The sequence below is a fragment of the Bidens hawaiensis genome, unplaced genomic scaffold, assembly GCF_021521415.1.
Source record: "Bidens hawaiensis isolate Kalapana, Puna unplaced genomic scaffold, B.hawaiensis_p1.1 tig00005637_1, whole genome shotgun sequence".
NCBI lineage: Eukaryota > Viridiplantae > Streptophyta > Magnoliopsida > Asterales > Asteraceae > Bidens > Bidens hawaiensis.
Genome location: NW_027491366.1, coordinates 358,663 through 378,582, shown reverse-complemented (window position 1 = coordinate 378,582; position 19,920 = coordinate 358,663). Strand labels below are relative to the sequence as shown.

At 37.0% G+C, this 19,920-nt stretch overlaps 1 pseudogene; it reads left to right on the top strand.

The window, feature by feature from the left end:
* The window catches only part of LOC143630297 (putative methyltransferase PMT27), a 94,388-nt pseudogene that overhangs the window by 9,771 nt on the left and 64,697 nt on the right, over positions 1–19,920 (top strand).

Below are 19,920 nucleotides of genomic sequence, written 5' to 3'. Positions count from 1 at the left end.
AAATATTGAATAACTCTTGCAAATAATAGAAAATTATAGAAGATGACAAATAAAATAATATTAAAATCAAACTTTAAAATGAATTAAATTGTAACCAACTCAAGATGCTTTGTACACTTGTGAAAAAGTAGTTTGTTTATTTCATGAATAGTAAATTTTGTGAGATAACTACCATATGGTTTAATATATATATATATATATATATATATATATACATAATTTATTCCTTACATGCTAATTTAGTTGATTGTAGATTTTTATAATTTTAAACATTTAGGCAATCGGTGACATAAATATGTCCAAAACTGATTTCGTTTTCCTTGTTTCCTTTTCAAATTCTACTTATCTTATTTCTATACATATCATTTCCTTTGACCTTTATTTATCAAACACGTGCAAAATAAACTATATTTACTTGTATTTAGACATTTCTCATTAGGACTCATCTAGGCTTAACCAAGATCTTAATCTTCAACTCACCAAATTCAAGGTGAGTAATTAACACCCCTCTTTTTCATATTTACTTTTGGGGGTAACATGCGTACCATATATATTAAAGTTTATTTATTTACATTTATACCTCATCAACCACAATTCGATATTATGTGTTTATGAATTTATTGCTCATCGATGACATGTTATATGATTATATGTTTATTTTTATTGTTTGGCGGTTGAGCCACCTCATCCTCATCGAGTATGCATACCTTACCCCTGTAAGCAGGTTTTGTGTTAGACCGAAATGGTCCACATCTATTTTATTTGGTAATTGTTATATATCATCAATGTTGTGATTGTTTATATTCACATATGAATTGTTTATTGATGTGCGGTGTGCTGCGTTAGTGTGGTGAAATTATGAAAGGATGGATTATTTAGCTTTTGCACAAGATCATGTTTTAAATTTATAAAAATGATTTCTACAACGACTAAACACACACAAAATATGCAAGTGTACCTATCGTATATTTAGAATAGTATTGGTAAGAACCAAGTATCGATCTGTGGACACAAATGTTTCTAATAATGAACCGTCGTTTTACTTTAATTGGAGGTTTAATCATTTTGAGGTTAATTTTTGAACTTTTATAAAATATAATTACTTAAATATAATATATAGGTGACCAAGACGAGAGATTCTAAACAAGTAATTCAATTATATGAAGGTTACCATCTAAGATCAAGAATCCACTCCATTTTATCATTGATAATTAATGCGTAAACTTGTGGTAAAACTTGTCGTAATAATATATGATAGATAGCTCCTCATTTCTAAGCGATCATCTATGACAAAAAGGGAGTAGCATGCGCATTTTAAAGTCGACCCTTTCCTAATGTCATGCTACCTCGAGAATGTCAATTTAAGTTGGCAAGTAGTTTTGTAAAGTAGAAAGATTAGGTTTGACTCCGATTTCTCAAATACCAATTCTAACAACTTTGGGTAGTTGTAGTTTAGTCACACAACCTCCCTTTATTGATTTACGTAGGTTATACTTACACATTCTATTAACATATGATTTCTTTAACTAGCATGATATCCTAAGCAAAGCCAATTTCAGATTACCAAGAATTAGAGAAATAGATCATAACTTATATCTCATCATTTCTAAATATAATATAAGGATCCATGTTTCGATAATTTATCAAAGTGTTTCTATCTTTCAAGAACATGAATCTATCATGAATGATTGCCAATAGAATTGACAATCACCAACTTTGAATTGTTGATTTAAGATGGTGAAACATTTCTCATCAAAAGATAATTGTAAGATGACCATGTACTTTACTAGACTAACCCACATGTTTTATATAATTATCAAGTAAAACAAAGCTTCTTCATAGATATTAGATGATAAATGGAGTTTAGCTCATAATGAGCATAGTTATGAACATTAGAGTGGATGATGATAACAAACACGTGATTAAACTAGAACAATCTAACCAAATGTGGCTGAATCTTCCTTCTTAATGATGATGATGATGATGGATGATGATGATGATTGATGATGATGATCTCCAAGCCTTCAAACTCTTCACTAGATCTTCAATATGAGTGTTAGTGGGTGTTTTTATAAGTGAAAACTGGATAGAACTCTCTTCAAGGCACACCAAATGAGTGCAACATGAGCCACTATTTATAGGCAATCTGGAGTGAGAAGCACGGCCCCGTGCTTACGTGGGCACGCCCCAGTGTTTTATTATGACATGTGCCAGTTTTATTTTGTCTTTTCTTGTAGACGACCACGGCCACGACCCCGTGCTTTTGTTCCCAGGTTTTGTCTTTTCTTGTATATTTTTGTCTTTTCTAGTGTTCAGAAGCATGGGGGCATGTCTCTGGGGGCATGGGGGCGTGTTTCTTGTTTTTTCTTGTGTTTTCTTCCGTTTTTCTTCGTCTTTTTTCTTGTTTCTTTGTTTGGGGCTCGGTTTCACCTGAAATTACATTTTATTATGATAAGTAGCTTTATGTGCTATGTTATTTGATAGAAATTGCAGTTTTTAGAGATTATTTGATGCTAAAAAGATGTATATTTTTATGTACATCAAACATCCCCACACTTGAACATTGCTTGTCCTCAAGCAATCTACTTATAAATATTCTCTAAAAAATAGCAAGTTAGGACCATAGCTTAAACATCCCATAATAGAGTTCCATGAAGATGGAAACAAAACAACCAACCTTAATTCATAGGAATATATGTAGTGATAAATAAAGAGGCAATTTTGTTTTTATGAGCTTCTGTTTATGCAAAACGTCACGTTCTCACAACGTTCACTCACACTCGGTTTTATATCTGTTCATACCTGTGATGTATGTATGTGAACACTCTTAGCCAAAATGTGACCTGTGATAAATATGCTTGTAACAAGTTCAAATCTCTACCTTTGTGAAGGGTTGCATAGATCAGAAGGTAATAATGGTTGGTCTTGGGTAAGTAGGGATTTTGGTATTAGTGGTCCGAGGGTTTAGGTTAATGGTGGCGAGGATGGTAAATACAACTTTGTTGTTTGTCGGGAGTCTTAAGATGTCTTTAGTGATTAGCTCTTTCTCCCAATATATATATATATATATATTTCATAAACCTAGTGACTCGTTTAAGGTCAGATCGTCAAGACCAGTTTTGTCGAGGATGTGGATCAGTTCTTTCTCAATCCTGTTCTGAACATAACTTCCAACTCTAGTGGATCGTTCGGCTTTAAGCCTAATAGCCCCCACCCTCATTAGTTCGGTATATTCATGCTGAGACTGAGTTTGACTTTTTCTACATCTTCCTTCGTGGGACCAGTTTCCGCAGCCTAAATATCGTTCATATCTTTTCGCTCTCCTTTTCATCGCGCTTTTGGAAACTCCACAAAATGGTGGCCTTTGTTCGTTTTGGCGCCACTTTTTCCTCACCTCATTTCTAAAGAGAAAGATTCTCTCCCTAAGTTCTGGAGGCAACCTATGTTTTGCGAAATGTATGCAGCAAAGGAAATTGAAATCGAAAGAATGCATTTCCAGTTCTTTAGGATCTGCCGTTAAAAGACCAGTGTTGTATTTTATCGGTGAGAGGGATAAAGTGGTATGATAAGGTTTTGTAGGGATTTTGGGTTTTGTGATTTGAAGAATGGTTTGATGGGATTGTGACAATATTACCTTCTTCCTTATATAACGCTTCGTGCGGTCTTGAAATGAATAATTGCGACAAGTTCTAAATCACACGAAACATGTGACTCACTCAAAGCTTCCGAAAAAAATATTTATACGGCATGAGGTTTATCTCACAGTAACGGAGGGATTGGGTATAAGCGCCATATTCTGCATAAATTTCTTCTCAGTATTACAAAACTTCTTTTTATTTTTTCACTTTTTAGTTATAGCAGATTAATAATTGGTTATTTGCAAAAACTTTTCTTGGATTTTTTTCTTTAGGTTTTGTTGTAAACATAGTCTTTGTTTGCTGCAAAAATATTTGTGGTTGATTAGAGAATTTTTATAACTATTTGAACAAGCAATTGATCAAGTAATTTCCCTCCCCACACTTGAATCTCACATTGTCCTCAATGTGAAAAGATTCATGAAAAGACAAAAATTCTAATTAAGTATGATGGTTTGAAATGGAGAGGTACTTCCCTACGGGCTAACGAAATTTTGACAGTGCGTCCCTTGTTTATTGTCCGTTTTCCTGTTTTGTACTTGTAGAATATAAAGCTGCAAACAACCACAAACAACCAAGCATAATTTTGCTGAAAATTGGGTATGGAATCATCTATCCCTTGCCCTAACGGGCTAAATAATTACCTACTAATAATGTCTTGGCACCTACGTCCATAAAAAGTGTCCAACCAAGCAAACAAATAAACAAGTACGACAGAAAGTAAATTGTTAAGACACATAATAATAATGTCATAAAGATACTACCAACCCCTGCTTGTGCCCGACCTTCCAATGCCGCCACTCACCAGTTACCCGTGTCCGGGTCAAATGATTTACGAAGCCTTGTTCGTGCATATTCAGCTTCTATCCGTGCTTCTATTCTGTCCTTCCGTTCTTCATTCATTGCCATCTCTAATTGGCTTTCCGGGTCCCAAACTTGGTCCCGGTTGTCGATGAACCTCCAGATCTCTGGTCTTGCATTTAGAAGTCGGGCTATTTGCATTCTGCTACAGAAGCTAAGGTCAAGAGCAATGAGTTTAGGGCTTTGTGTTCCTTCCCTGTCTACACCATAGGCCTCATAGAGCTTATAGATCCATGCACCGCCAAAGATTGAGGTATTCGGGCTCTGTGCATCTTCATTTGTTCTGAAAAGCTGGCGAAAAAGATAAGTAATATTGCAAGCGGTTCTATTCTTTATGCAATAAAGTGCCCACAAATCCCTTAGATTTACCACTCCTTTATTTTTGTTGCGTGCCGTCACTGTTTGGCTTAGTAGTCGGTGTATATATCCCATCGGTGGGTCCCGTAGGGCTGTGCTTCTTGAACTGTTCGCGCTGTTTGCTTCATCCCAAAAGCCCAATAGTTCTCATGCATGTACTTGTGTATTTCCATCTTCTGCATTTTCGTCACCATCTTTGTCTGCAAATGTCGCTCCTGCCCTGAACCAGATTTCTTGGTTTGTTTCCTCTTCCATGTATATTTCCAGATCGATTCCCAGTTGGGTGACAGAAGTTGTGTGCCATTCACCCCCACATCTAAATTCGATTGCTTCTTCATCTCACATGTCCAACTTCTTCTTCTTTATGTTGAAAGAAGCTAAGAACTCCTTTGTCAGTTCTGTTACTGCCTCTCCTGTCTGACCAAAAACCCGTCGCCATGGCCCTTTTACAAATGTCTTATACCGGTCCCACTGATTGACTTGGCGCAATGTGTTTCTAGAGGCGTAGAAGTTTGGTTCTGGGAATCGTCGGTTCAGGTAGGTTAGTCTAGCGTTAGCCTGTCTGTTCCTTGCAGCGCGTCTGTGAAAAACCAGAAATGCATGAACATCGTCCTCATACTTGGCCATCTGCAATTTGTACCCAAATTAGTCAAAATTCAACAAAAATTATCATCATACTGGAATAGAAGGCAGAGCACGGCGGCGTGCTTTCAAAAGCACGGTACCGTGCTGTTGCTGTGCGTCAGTTCCTTTAGAATTTTGACTTTTGGTTGACCAAAAGGTGACCACGATTCGTGTTGTTCAAAACACGGTTCGTGTTTTTAATCTTAATTCCTACTTTATCTATATTCGAATGGTTCCTTTCAACCAATGGTTCCTTTCAACCAACTATTCAACAATCTATTCATCCTAGACTAATAGAATAACCCATATCTTTTTTGGGTTTAGACCCGATTTAATCAATTTGAGAGATTTTATGGTTAAACCAAACCTAGAAAGATGAATTTGAACAATATAATCATTAAATTAACATACCTTTGGTTCGAAATTGAAGATTTGATGAAGAAATTAGTGAAATAGGGGTTGGTCGGCGGTTTGTTGTTCAGAAACGAAGTTGTTTTTAGGGTTAATGGATTGAAGAAGTTATTTTATTAATTAAAAATCCGTAACTGTACTGGACATAAAAGCACGGCGCTGTGCTTTTGGAAGCACGGTACCGTGCTGCATAATGCAGACAGTTTCTTTTGTTTATTTGTTGAGCTGGTTCATTTTTAACTGATTTTCTTTACGGGTTAGTTTAAGATAGTAATTAAAGGTCCTAAATTTCATTAAAAAAACATAAAGATATAATTAAACATAGTAGAAATGAAAAGTACAACAATCATATATCTTAACACATAACACTAGCGGAAGCAACTTCATCATAAAACAAAGTCGGGACTTCAACGACCACCATTACCGAATAGGTCTTAAATGTGTGGTGGTGCTCGTTTCACTTCCAAGAGCTCGGAAAACTTTTTGTCGAGTTTTACGATTTCTCGGTTGAGAAAGTTGATCTTGGAAGCTACATCCTTGTGGTGGCCATCCACCACATGGAAGTTCTCGAATCGAAGTAGTTCGACTTTGTTGATTAGCTCGATTACGCGAGCTTCGGTTTGGATGTTGCTTTCGACTTGGTATCTCATAATGCATTGTAGCCTCATGATCTCTTCCTCAAGGTTTGAAAAAGATTCATGTTGCTTGCCTTTCCTCACTGGCCTCCATTCAACTTTCTTACTTTCCATTTTAGTAATGTTGTGTTTGGTGTGATGGAATAGTGAGTTTTTGCATGCATTATATAGAGACTATGAAGTCGAACATGGCCCCGTGTTTTTGGAAGCACGGCCCCGTGCTGCTAGGGGAATAAATGTTTATGAGTCAGAGAATTGTACAGAGTCAGCGCGTATCATGCTGAAGATTCTAGGGTGACCACGGTCTCGTGATTTTAAAAGCACGGCCCGTGCTTTTTCTTATTGAGGTTTTCTTTTTATTTTTCAGCAAAACGCGAGAGTCGGAATTTCTAGAATGATGTTAATATGTTACTTTAAGAGCTTAGTCATCCTAAAATTTACTTTTCATTAAAATTAAAGATCCTAACAAAAATACGGGATAAGCCCGGTTTTCCTAAAAATAAGAAAATATTCGAGATAAGCCCGAAATTCCTAAAACAATGTGCGTAATGCACTTGTTTACACATGAAAACAGAAAATTAAGTTTCCTATTTCCCCGAAAGGTTCTCCCCCTCCAAATGGCCCTGGTGGTGGAAAGTACGTGAAACCGAGAACTTGAAACTTGAGTTGTTCGTTAATGTCTCGAAGTTCCATTTTCATGTTTTCCACTGATTCGGTGAGTTGAACGAGGCGCATCTCAGCAAGGAGATTCATTTCGGTGAGTTCCTTGATGAGTTCTTGAAGTTTCAAGAGAAGCTCGGTTTTGGAAACATGGCGGGCATTGTTCTCTCCGTTGTCGAGGAACGGGAATTGCTTCACTCATTTCAGTTGGCATGTTGAATTTTTCAGAGAGGAGTGTGTTGGTTTTGGTTGGTGCAAAGAATGTTTTGGCAAGAGGTGCCTTTTATAGCCAACTGGATACCTAAGCACGGCCCCGTGCTTTTGGAAGCACGGCTCGTGTTTTAACTCTGACAATTCTTTTACACACCAATTTGACTGAGATTTTTGCAGCGAAGATTCCAGCCCGCAATTTTTGGCACTGGACCGTGCTTCCTTAAGCACGCCCATGTTGTTTTTGTTTTTTTGTTTATTTTTTGTATTTATATAAATATTCACAAGGCCTAGTTTGTGAAGGTCTTGGCCCGACCTTGTCTCCTTAATTTTCTAATTAGGTAGTTGGAGGGTCACTTCCTCCGAAACTTCTTCAAATGGTCCATCGATATATGGTTTTAATCGATGTCCATTGACTTTAAACTTTTGGCCGTTTGAATTTGAAATCTAGACTGTCTCATAGTCAAAGACTGACTCAACTATGTATAGGCCTGTCCATCGCGATTTCAATTTTTCTGGGAAAAGACGTAAACGTGTATTGTATAGCAATACACGATCGCCAACTTGGAATTTGTTGTTTCCTTTTAAATGGGCGTCATGTAGGCGTTTAGTCTTTTCTTTGTAAGACAAGGAATTTTCATAGGCCAATGTTCTTAATTCTTCGAGTTCGTGAATTTGATCTTCCCGGTTTTTGCCGGCGGACATTAGATCGAAGTTCACTGCTCTGAGAGCCCAGTAGGCTTTCTGTTTTAATTCTACTGGTAGATGACATGCTTTCTCATAAACAAGTTTGAAGGGTGTTGTTCATATGGGGGTTTTGTATGCCTTCTTGAGGGCCCACAAAGCTTCATCTAATTTTTAGCCCAATTTTTGCGATTCATCTCTATAGTTCTTTCTAAGATCATTTTAATTCCTCGATTTGAGACTTCTACCTACCCACTTGTCTGAGGGTGATATGGTGTCACCAATCGGTGGTGAACTCCGTATTGTGCTAAGACCTTTTCCATTAAGGCGTTACAGAAGTGTACCTCTGTCGCTAATCAGGGCTTTTGGAGTACCGAATCATGAAAATAATCTTTTCAGAAATCGTACAACTACTTGAGCATCATTGGTGGGAAGAGCTTGTGCTTCTAGCCATTTAGATACGTAATCGACTGCTACAAGGATGTACTTGTTCCCAAAGGAGTTAGGAAATGGGCCCATAAAATCTATTCCCCATACATCAAAGACTTCACAAATTTGAATGCCTTTCTGAGTCATCTCATTCTTGGCTGAGATGTTTCCGGCTCTCTGACAAGCATCACATGCTTGGATCAAAGCATGTGTATCTTTGTATATGGTGGGCCAGAAGAACCTTGCATCAAACACTTTTCTTACTGTAGTGGTGGTACCGTGGTGTCCCCCAGTAGGTCTGTAACACCCCGCAACCGCAGCGGAAACGTAAACGGGGTGCGACAGACTCGTCTGATATCAACCACATTGTTTATAAAGAAAACTGAATACATTAATATACCTCAAATTACATTATCTTGTATTTCATTACCGTCTAGGTGATACACACATCATACAATACGATACATAATTCTATTTATTATAATGTATCCTAACATCCAGCACGCAAATCTTACACACATCAAGCACTTAGCACGTAAACAATCACCTCATCTTAGTTGTACCTGAAAAGCATGTGAGAAAACGGGTCAACTACGAATAGTTGGTGAGTTTCACAATTCGAGTAAACCATGATAAATCATTATCATAAAATAATACTATTATCGATGTAATTATGCTGAGCCCACAAGTGAAACCTCTGACTATCTCACACAACCCCCGTGGCATATCCCCCGCCCACGGACCCGTGGCATATCCCCCGCCCACGGAACTGCCCCAAACCGCTATGTCTAACATTACATAGCAAAATATATATAACACCCAAAATAGACATGTGCAACTGGCTGGGAAACATCAGCAAATCCATGCCGGACCAGTTGGGTTTGTCAGACCAATAGTACTATCCACACTCTACCGGCTTTCAGTTAATCACTCGTGTTCCGGGGCCTTAGAATGTTAGCAACTCAGACAATTACCATCTTAGTACATTTCCGTACGATTCCCGTACAATAAAATATATATAAATCCATGCAAATCCATGCGTTCAGTATGTACTTAAACATTTCAGTAAAAACATGCTTCCGCCCCGAGAAAATATTCGAAAACAGTTCAGAAAAAGGGGCTCGTGAAACTCACCTTAGCACATGCAAGCAGGTAACAACAATCATTATCAGTTAACACGTCCAATCTGTAATATGATCCCTACGATCGTTACTATACACTCATTATTAATATAACTTTAACCAAGTTAACCGGTACATCTGGGGACACTGTTAACCCAGCACTGTACTCGTTCTGGGGGCAAGGTTAACCCAGAAACACTTCTCCGGACTCAGATTGTGATATCGTTTAGAGTTCCATGGTCATAATTACTATTAGTTGTTTTTCTCGTTTTGCGTACCTAGCACGGTTATTCGTTTTTACGTTTCAAAAATGAGTTTGGTCACACACGACCCGAAAATAGTCGTTGACTGATCATTTAATTAATGTGGTGAAATTAGAGCTCGGTTTAGACGCCCCGATTGGCCGCGGGACCCGTTTCCGTCTTTGGCGTACCGGAAACTGCTAAAATAGGTTAAAATTACTCAAATCATCCGAATTAATTTCGGATGATTTATTTTTACTTGTTTAACTCAGTTATATGAAAATAGTTCATTTTTAGGGTTTTTATACACCAGTCAGCTCGCTTAAGCGAGCTTCACCGGTTTACGCGTTTTAACTTTAAAAGTTTGATAATTAGCACAAATAATTATCCGTTTAATCCCGGATCTTGAAATTTTGCACAAATCACTTTTTGACAGTGGGGAATTTTATAAAAATATTTCCAGAATTAATTTCTATATTTAAAATTTATTTATCTATTTTTAAACACCATTTAAACACTAAATATGTCGTAAATACCAAACGATCTTAGAAAAATCCAAAATTTCTCCTGGATGTCCCCTGACATCCACATAGTCCCCTGTAATTTTTCCAGACCCAAAATCTTCTTTTACATGCCATTTTCACCAAAACCGAGCTAGAAAACCCTAGGACTCGTTTACCCGAAAAGCCTACTTAGACTTCTCCAACTGACCTAAAATTTTGTGTGTGACTTATACATGTTATAAAAAGGTTATCTGGAATTTTACAGAATTTTTCATGACATTTAACTATTTTTCACCATTTTTGGCCAAAACCGAGCATTAAATTCACCAAATATTCATCCTTTATCCAAAAATTACCAAAAATTCACAGAACTCATATTTTCATGTATCTAGCACCTCTGTAAAATTTCATGACCTAACTCTACACGTATCACAATCTGTCCAAATATCCCAAAACCGAACATAACCGAATATACCTTTCGTTTTCCGCCACTACAAGCTACAAACTCGTCTTTCCGCCTTATCTACCACTAAATACAGAACCTACAAACAACATACCACAATACCAAACAAGTTACACTCACGATCAAGCCTCTTACACTATAGTTTCGGTTATGATTCAAAAACAAAGATTTTAACCGTAAAAATCCGTTTTTGGTCCGTTTAACTCCTTTCTTGGACCAAGATCCCTTGTATAACCCGTATACATCACTTGATCATGCAAGAATCGGTTTTCATCTTTGAAACCTCATTTTCTTGCAAATAAACTCAAAATGTGGAACAAAAATCAAGATTTAGCCATCCCGATATACAATTACCTTGAGTTTTCTTGCTAAAAATTCCGGATTTTGGATCATAGAATGGAGAGGCAGAGGATGGATGTTGGATGTTGTTCTAAAAAAAGAAAATAAAGGGTTTGGGGTATTCCCTTATTTCCGATCGGGATTTTGAGAGGGTGGGGTGGGACCCACCTTTTCATCCTAGGCCACATGTTTGGATTCTCGTAATCCGGATAATGTTTTGGATAATCTGGTTCAGTTCGTTTTTCGGTTAAATGTCTAATTCGGCTTAAAACGAGGCTAAAACGGTAGTTTTTCGGCTTAAAAATGAAATTTATATAAAACCGATTTAAAAACTTTAAAAACTTAACCATGACATTTATTAACTTAAAACATCATATCATTAGTTATCGCGCATCTTTTTCGGCTTGATCGATCATCTCTTGCTCGGTTTGGTATTAAAGGTTTCGTTTAACGTACCGACGTACATTAAATCGAAATTCTTTTTCTGTGCCGTACTTTACTTATCCCGAAGCATTAATGCTTCGTAAAATCACTACATATCATATATCTCGTCTATAATTGAACCCTAGATTCGTTCGGGTTTTAATAACTATCGATCGATTGATCGCATATTCAATACGATGAATTATATATTCACGTACAATCCATACAGTGAACCCTGCATTCTCGTATAATTACTATGGTAATTCATGTATCCGACATTAAATATGACGTAACTATTGTCTACCGGTTAGGGTATACCGGGTTTCGTCGGAATCGTTACAAGGTCCTTCATGGCAGTGTTTGAGAATATCTAAGGTTTCCTTTCCTGCTACACACCTATGAATAACCTGATCGGCACCTATCCTAAACAAGTACGGGTCTTCCGAGAAGTAGAACTTAAGGCTGGAGAAGAATTTCCTCCGTTGTTGATGAGTAATTCCTTTTCTCAGGATTCTACAAGCTACATAGTTTGCGAAGTCGGCAAACCAAGGACTTTCGTCTTTCTCCTATATGACTGCTTGGATATGCATGAGAACTTCATGTGGAAAATTATCATTGATGATTTCCTAGTGATGTTCCTCTGAAGCTGGGCATTCTAAGCATGAGAGATGGTCCGCAGCTACATTCGCTGCTCCTCTCTTGTCCTTGACTTCTATATCGAATTCTTGGAGTAGTAGGATCCATCGGATAAGTCTAGGATTTGCATCTTTCTTGTTGAAGAGGTAACGTATGTAGGCATGGTCGGTATAAACTATGGTTTTGGAAAGAACGAGGTATGATCTAAATTTTTCAAAGGCAAACACTACTGCTAGTAATTCTTTTTCTGTTGTGTAATTTTCTTGTGCATCATTAAGAGTTTTACTAGCATAGTAAATTGGGTGAAAATGTTTTTCTTTGCGTTGTCCGAGTACGGATCCAACTGCAAAGTCACTAGCATCTCACATGATTTCGAATGGAAGGGTCCAATCGGGTGTAGTCATGATTGGTGCGTTGACAAGTTTATCTTTCAATACGTTGAACGATTAAACACATTCTTCAGAGAAGACGAAGGGTGCGTCTTTCTCCAGATGTTTGGTCATAGGTCTAGCAATTTTGGAAAAGTCTTTTATGAAGCGGCGGTAGAATCCTGCGTGACCTAGGAAACTTCTAATGGCTCTGACTGAAGTTGGTGGTGGAAGTTTGGATATGGTTTCTATTTTTGCTCTATCAACTTCTAGTCCTGATCGGGATATATTATGACCGAGAACAATGCCCTCTTTGACCATAAAGTGGCATTTTTCCAAGTTGAGTACTAAATTCACTTCTTCACACCTTGTCAACATTTTGTCGTGGTTTTTCAAGCAATGATCGAAAGAGTCTCTAAATACTGAGAAGTCGTCCATGAATACTTCCATAGAGTGTTCGATCATTTCGTGAAAGATGGCCACCATGCATCGCTGGAAGGTGGCTAGAGCATTACATAGTCCAAATGGCATTCTTCGGTAGGCGAAGGTTCCATACGGACATGTAAAGGTAGTTTTCTCCTGATCTTCAGGAGCAATGGGAATCTGAAAGTATCCAGAGAATCCATCAAGAAAACAGTAGAACATTTTTCCAGATAATCGTTCAAGCATTTGGTCGATAAAAGGAAGTGGAAAATGATCTTTTCTTGTGGCGTCATTAAGTTTCCGGTAGTCAATGCAAACTCGCCAGCCTGTGATGGTCCTCATTGGTATTAACTCGTCCTTCTCGTTCATTACAACTGTCATTCCTCCCTTCTTGGGTACTACTTGAACTGGACTGACCTAAGGTGAATCTGAAATCGGGTAGATTAATTTGGCATCAAGGAGTTTAATTACTTCCTTCTTCACCACATCTTGCATGTTGGGATTGAGACGTCTTTGATGTTGGACCACGGGTTTGTATTCTTCTTCCATGAGAATTTTGTGAGTACAAAACGAATGACTAATGCCCTTGATATCCTTGATCTTCCATGCGATAGCCTTCTTATGGCTTTTAAGAACCTTAAGAAGTTCCTCTTTCTCTTCTTTAGAAAGGTGAGATGAGTTATTACTGGGAGTTGAGAGTCTTTTTCTAGAAAGGCGTATTCGATATGGTTTGGTAGTTCTTTTAACTCTAAGGCTGGTGGTTCTTCGATTGATGGTTTTGATTTTTCATTACATTCGGTGATCTCACATACTATTTCTGATGCTTCCTGATAGTTATTTTCGAGGTTTCCGTTTTCTAAAACGGGTATAGTGATGGTTTTGTCTAAGACTTGTGTTTCTAGTGGTTTATTGATGGAGGAATCTCGCATATAGCAACTCACGATGGAATCTATGATGTCGACACAATATAATGTGTCATCATGATGTTGCGGATATTGCATAGATTTTCCTATGTCAAAAGTGATTGCCTCCTCATTGGCCCTGAGAGTGAGATTGCCGGTGCAAACGTCAATAATAGTCTTTGCAGTGGCTAAGAAGGGTCTTCCTAAGATCAGAGGTACACTTTTGTCTTCCTCCATGTCTAGAATTACAAAATCTACTTGGAAAATGAACTTGTCAATCTTGACAAGCATGTTTCCAACAATGGCCCGAGGATATTTAACAGATCGGTCAGCTAATTGAATGCTCATGCGGGTGGGCTTTGGTTCTCCTATCCCTAGTTTTGCGAAAACCGCATAAGGAATTAAATTAATACTGGCTCCTAGGTCAGCCAGGGCATTGCTAACAGACAAATTTCCTATAAGACAAGTGACGTGTGTGAAAATACATATAAAAATTTAAGTAAAAGTTCCACACAAATCGGGTTTTAAAATAGGTTTTCACCTACAACTAAACCACACACGAAAGGCAAGTGTACCTATCGTTTGTAATAAAGTGTCGATAAGAACCGAGTATCAATCCATGGACACGACAAATTTCTAGTACTAAATCTTTGTAAATGACCAACCGAACAAGTAGATCTTAAGTTGAATTTTTAATTAACTAAATTTGCATACAATGAAAATAAGAAAGTAAAAACACAAGAATATAATCAATCCAAAAAACTACATAGACATGAATTCACTCTACTAATATGATAAAATAGCAATAATATGGTAAAACATCATGAATCTAAACAAAAATACTAGATTACAATAAAGCAACATAATACTAGCAAATAATCATCATGATGGGTTTTCAATCAAAAGATAAACATAGACTAACTTGTTTGTCAAAACAACAAAGTCTCATAATCAAAGGAAAGCTATCACGAACAACATTCTAACCACCTAAGATTACACTAAAGTAGCCAAATTCATGAAATTAATATAAACTTATGAAACTTTAACTAGCAAGTAAACACCAAGTCAAGAATCATAACAACACTCATCAATTTTCCAATATTAAGTATAGGGTTTCATACTTATCCATAATTATATAACCAAGTTAATTTTTACTAGTCATTCCTAACTTAGTAATGTAAACAAAGATTTCATGAACATTCAAAGTTACAAACAAACATCTAGAACATAGTTTTCCAACATGAATGCCTAAACATTTGCAAAACTAACAAGGTTATGTAACATAACAAGCATGAACACCATCAATATCAACTTATAAATTCAACCATATTCTTGAAAGAAAACCACTTTACCAAAATCATGAATAGATAATATATCACATTAATAAAAGTTTCAACATTGTCTAGATAGCAAAAGTAATTAGCCCATAAGGCTTAATACAACTATAATCAAACTAGAAATAAGCTTACAAAACATGTTCAAGAACAAAGGAATGAAAACTAAGATCAAGCAAGGATTGAAGAATGGAATGATGGATCTTGAGGATGGTGGAAGCCTTCAAACTCTTAAGGAACACAAAACATAATTTTCAAGAGTTGAGAGAGAATCCCCAAGGCTCCACACACCAAAATGAAGTGAAAATAAGTGTTTATAAGCTTCTGGACAAAGTGCACGGTCATGCACAAAAAGTGCATGGTCGTGCACTATTTTGGGTAAGTCAAACTTTCACTTTCTGATGCTCAGAGTTACAGGTTCCAAAAAGGTGCATGGTCATGCACAAAAAAGGGCATGGTCGTGCATTTCCGGCACTAGCTAGTGCACTTTCAAAGTTGATGTGTCTTGTCCTTGGCATCGGATAGTGCACGGGCTCGTGCCCTCGGGAGTGCACGGTGGTGCACAAAAAGTGCATGATGGTGCAGTTTCACTTTTGGCACGATTGTAGATGTGCACGGGTTCCAATAAAGGTGCACCATCATGCTCATTAGGTGCAGTTTCACAGCATGGTCATGCACTTTTGGCACGGTATCAGATGTGCACGGGTTCCAATAAAGGTGCATGGTGGTGAACTAAAAGCGCATGATGGTGCAGTTTGGTCAGCATGGTCATACACTTCCTTAGCATGGTCATGCACCTGCTCTCTGCATGGTCATGCACTTTCTTAGCATGGTAATGCACTTTTGGCAGATTCTTGATTTTTGTCCGAAAAACGCCATCTTTTCATCGTTTCTTCATCGGGCGGGCGCCCGGACCTGCAAATTCATAAATAACTCAAATAAGTACCGAATACAACGAATTTGCATGGAGTTTTACCAATATAAGAGGATAATTTGATACCAAAAGGTGTACACTTTGTGTTACATCAAATATCCCCACATTTGAACTTTGCTTGTCCTCAAGCAAATGAAACAAACTCCACAAAAAAAAGAATAACCCGCAAGCAATAATCATTCAAAGTTTTTAAAATATTTACAAGAAAGCACTAATGATGTTTCCAAACAAGCCTATTAAAAATGAAGACATAGTCTAAAGAACATTACATTTGTTGCCATCACATTCCCACCTTGCAAACCTCACAATGTTCACTCATACACTCGGCTATATTTAGTGATCATACATGTAATGTTGTATTTTGAGAACACTCGATGCCAAGACGATGACCATACAAAGCATAGGCTTGTTTAAGGCTCAAATCTAACCGACACATACATAGCATAAACACGAGTACTTGAGGGTTGTAATTTGGCTTAGGGTTAGGGTGAGGAATTTTTGGGAAAAGTGGCTAAAAGGCTAGAAAATCCGGAACTAAGCTAGCTAAAAATAAAAACTAACTAAACCAAGTGGTCTAAACGAACCGAGAGCTAACGAACCAAAAATTGCTCTTTGAAATCAACAAGGGCATTTTCTCAGCAAGCCCTTGAACCTCTCCCATGCGGCATGAAGTGACTCGTCATCATCGACACGAAAACTAGTGATGTTTGCTCGCAATTTAGCAGTTTTATCGGGTGGGAAATATTGAAGAAGAAACTGATCAACTAATTGATTCCAAGTGGTGATGAAACCGGAAGGGAGTGCCTCTAACCACTCCAGAGCAGACCCGCGAAGTGAGAACGGAAAAAGTCTAAGTCTCACGGCATCATCAGAACAATTATTAATTTTGAATGTCGCACATAATCGAAGGAAATGTGAAATGTGAGCATGAGGGTCCTCGTTCTGGAGACCATGAAAAGAAACGGAATTTTCAACCATATGAATGATGCTAGACTTGATCTCGAAACTCACTGCAATCTCGGGCTGCGTGACGCTACTGCCATAACCTTCAAGCGATGGTGTGGCAAAGTCGTCCATGTGACCTTGATCGTTCGGGTCCGCCATCTCTTCTTCTTCTACCTTGGGGGTGTCGGTATCCTCCACTTCTTCGTTTTCAATGACCTCGGCAACCTCACGTGCTCTCCTCCTCAAACCTTCTCGAAGATGTCGCTCGGGCTCAGAAAGAGGTGAAACAAGCTCAGGACCCGGCGTGGTGGACATTCATCACCCAGAAGAACGCGGAACGAAAAACGAACAAAGACACATGAACTAACTAGAAACTACACTAAAATAATAAATAAGATGGATAAAAATGAAATAAAATAAAATAACATAGATAAAAAATATCAACAAGGCTAATCAAAGACTCGGATCGTTCCTTAAAATCACCGTGTCCCCGTCAACGGCGCCAAAATCTTGACGTGTGTGAATATATATATATATATATATATATATATATATATATATATATATATATAAATTTAAGTAAAAGTTCCACACAAATCGGGTTTTAAAATAGGTTTTCACCTACAACTAAACCACACACGAAAGGCAAGTGTACCTATCGTTTGTAATAAAGTGTCGGTAAGAACCGAGTATCAATCCATGGACACGACAAATTTCTAGTACTAAATCTTTGTAAATGACCAACCGAACAAGTAAATCTTAAGTTGAATTTTTAATTAATTAAATTTGCATATAATGAAAATAAGCAAGTAAAAACACAAGAATATAATCAATCCAACAAACTACCTAGACATGAATCCACTCTACTAATATGATAAAATAGCAATAATATGGTAAAACATCATGAATCTAAACAAAAATACTAGATTACAATAAAGCAACCTAATACTAGCAAATAATCATCATCATGGGTTTTCAATCAAGAGATAAACATAGACTAACTTGTTTGTCAAAACAACAAAGTCTCATAATCAAAGGAAAGCTATCATGAACAACATTCTAACCACCTAAGATTACACTAAAGTAGCCAAATTCATGAAATTAATATAAACTTATGAAACTTTAACTAGAAGTCATCACCAAGTCAAGAATCATAACAACACTCATCAATTTTCTAATATTAAGTGTAGGGTTTCATACTCATCAATAATTATATAACCAGGTTAATTTTTACTAGTCATTCCTAACTTAGTAATGTAAACAAAGATTTCATGAACATTCAAAGTTTACAAACAAACATCTAGAACATAGTTTTCCAACATGACTGCCTAAACATTTGCAAAACTAACAAGGTTATGTAACATAACAAGCATGAACACCATCAATATCAACTTATAAATTCAACCATATTCTTGAAAGAAAACCACTTTACCAAAATCATGCATAGATAATATGTCACATTAATAAGAGTTTCAACATTGCCTAGATAGCAAAAGTAATTAGCCCATAAGGCTTAATACAACTACAATCAAACTAGAAATAAGATTACAAAACATGTTCAAGAACAAAGGAATGAAAACTAATATCAAGCAAGGATTGAAGAATGGAATGATGGATCTTGAGGATGGTGGAAGCCTTACTCTTAAGGAACATAAAACATAATTTTCAAGAGTTGAGAGAGAATCCCCAAGGTTCCACACACCAACATGAAGTGAAAATAAGTATTTATAAGCTTCTGGACAAAGTACACTGTAACGATTCCGGCAAATTCAGGTATACCATAGCCGGAATATACCATTTATGTGTTATTTAATACTGAATATATGAATTATAATATGTTTATACGAGTATATAAGATTCACAGTACGAATTATACTCGAATGTACAGCTAGTCGTATTGGAATTACGATTAACCGATGAACGGTTATTGAAACCCGAACGAATCGGGGATTACATTATAGACGAAATATATGATGTTTAGTAAGGTTTACGAAGTATTAAAGCTTCGGGATAAGTGAATTATAGCACAGAAAAAGGATTTCGATTTAATGGTACGTCGGTACGTTAAACGAAACCTTTAATATCAAACCAAGCAAGAGACGATCGATCAAGCCGAAAAAGATGCACAATTACCGACAATATGATGTGTTAAGTCAATAAATGTCATGGTTTAAGTTTTTAAAGTTTTTAAATCGGTTTTATATAAATTTTATTTTTAAGCCGAAAAACGACCGTTTTGGCCTCGTTTTGAGCGGAATTAAACGTTTAATCGAAAAACGAACTGAACCAGATTATCCACAACATTATCCGGATTACGCAATCCGAATGTGTGGCCAAGATTTGAGATGTGGGCCCCACCCCACACCACTACATGGACCGATCGGTCCATTTCCCACACATTAACATTCCATTTTTCTTTTTTCTATCACCACACTCCCAAAATCCTCTCAACCCTTTACACATTCAACCAAAAACCTTTGATTTTTAAGAAGATCCACAAGGTATAAACATGTTGTTATGGTTTAATCTTGGTTTTTAATTCCAAAATCTTGAGAAAATGAGGTTTCAAGTGAAAAATGGGTGAAAACCCGAGATGAAACCGATTCTTGCATGATCAAGGGATGTATACAAGTTATACAAGGGATCTTGGTCCAAGAAAGGAGTTAAAAGAGTCAAAAACGAATTTTTACGGTTAAAATCTTTGTTTTAATGTCTTAACCGAAACCATGAAAGAAATGGCTTGATTGTGGGTATAACTTGCTTGGTGTGGTGTTGTTGTGC